Below are 1,633 nucleotides of genomic sequence, written 5' to 3' on the forward strand. Positions count from 1 at the left end.
GGACACCTGCAGACAATCAGTATAGCCATACTCACGGACATCAATTGAATATTGATCTTGTCCATTTTATGGATGAGGAGATTGAGGCACAGCCAGCGTTAAGTAACTTGCCCAAGACACACAGCTGGGGCGCTGGCGACTTGAACGCAGATCAGTGGGTCCCCACAGCCTGCATTTGGCTATGACCACTGTGCAGGGCTGCATAGCTTCCTAGTAGAGAGGGAAGGTGGACCCCATGTCCAACCGTATTTGGGTGCCTGATAAAGCTGAAATGTTCCTTATTCAGGTTCCCCAATTAATCCAAAGCCCTGACCGGCAAAACAACTCCCAATTTAATGATGTAGAGCAGGACGTGGTTCTTACCTAACCCAGCCTCAATATCAAACACAAGGATGTCATCGTGTGGTGGACATGGCATGTCCTGGAGAGATTAAGGACTTTTCCTTACTGCTTTAGGATTTTGTGGGGAGACAGGAATTTGCAGGGGAGGGGTGGTGGTTCTTAGGTCAAGAGTAGGATAGTCAGGGAGTGTCCCAATATGATTTCCCCCAGGTAAAGCAAGCATGTTAGAATAAAATTACCCATCGAAAGCAGCAACATTTGAATGTTCCTAATTATAGTGTCATCCGAACAAGATAGGGAGGGAATGAGGGAAAGCATGCCAGTGGGGTAGGGGGTGGCGGACTGGTGGTGGGGGGGGGGCGGGATCCACATACAACATGAGGATGAGGGGCTGTAAAAGGATCTGTTCATGTTCTGCTGAAATCTCCTGTAGTTTCTTTCAAAATACCACAAATCTTTTCTCGCAGTTTCAGCCTGGGCTCAGAGTCAGGGCCAAAGTTCAAACAACATCAAAGTTTATTTTTGAAATAAAGGTTTATTTCCTCATGGAATTCTTGAAGGGTTTGCCCTGCGTGTGTGTGAAGCATTGAGTCTGGGTTGAAAGGAATTTATTTTAGGACCTTGAGCCGTCTTCAGCTTACGCGCCTATTGCCCTAGGAGGTGATTGATGGCTGTCTAAGGTTCCAGTCCAACCCTGGAGGCCCAGCTCTGGGGCATACCCTTCCCCACTCTGAAGGCTGCCTCAAAGGCAGGAGCCTGCTCTCTCCTCTCAAATCTTGAGGCGCTCACCGGTTCCACTCTTTTCCGCGTAAGGTCCTGATAAGCATGAGTTTGGTCTGCATTGTTGATTGCATCCTGGGATCCCTTCTGACTGAAAAGCTAAAAGCCACCACTTTGTTTTCTTCGGGCTACTTTCTTAGGGCCTGTCTGAGGAGGTAGGTTACTTGAGTTCTTAACTGCAGAGCCAAGCGTTAAAATACCAAAAAGGGTAAATGACATTAAAAAAAAAAAAAGAGTCAATCTAGTATTTGCCAATTCTTGTTAGTTTCTCTTGGTGCAGACACTTAGCACCAGGGAACAAGACAGTGTTAAAGTTGGGACTGAGGAGCAGCTTTTTTATCCCCCTACTGGCTGTATATATATTTTTTCATTCATAAGGAAAGCATCTGCCCTGAGTCTCATGGCAAGAGGGTATTGAGGGGGGAATGTATGTTCTCACAACTTAGATAAAACAATTGCTGGACTATAGAGGGAATGTCAAGGAAAAAAAATGGCATTGCTGCTTAGCTTC

This window comes from Mirounga leonina, unplaced genomic scaffold (genome assembly GCF_011800145.1).
Source record: "Mirounga leonina isolate KUSES-001 unplaced genomic scaffold, KU_Mleo_1.0 Mir_204, whole genome shotgun sequence".
Taxonomy (NCBI): domain Eukaryota; kingdom Metazoa; phylum Chordata; class Mammalia; order Carnivora; family Phocidae; genus Mirounga; species Mirounga leonina.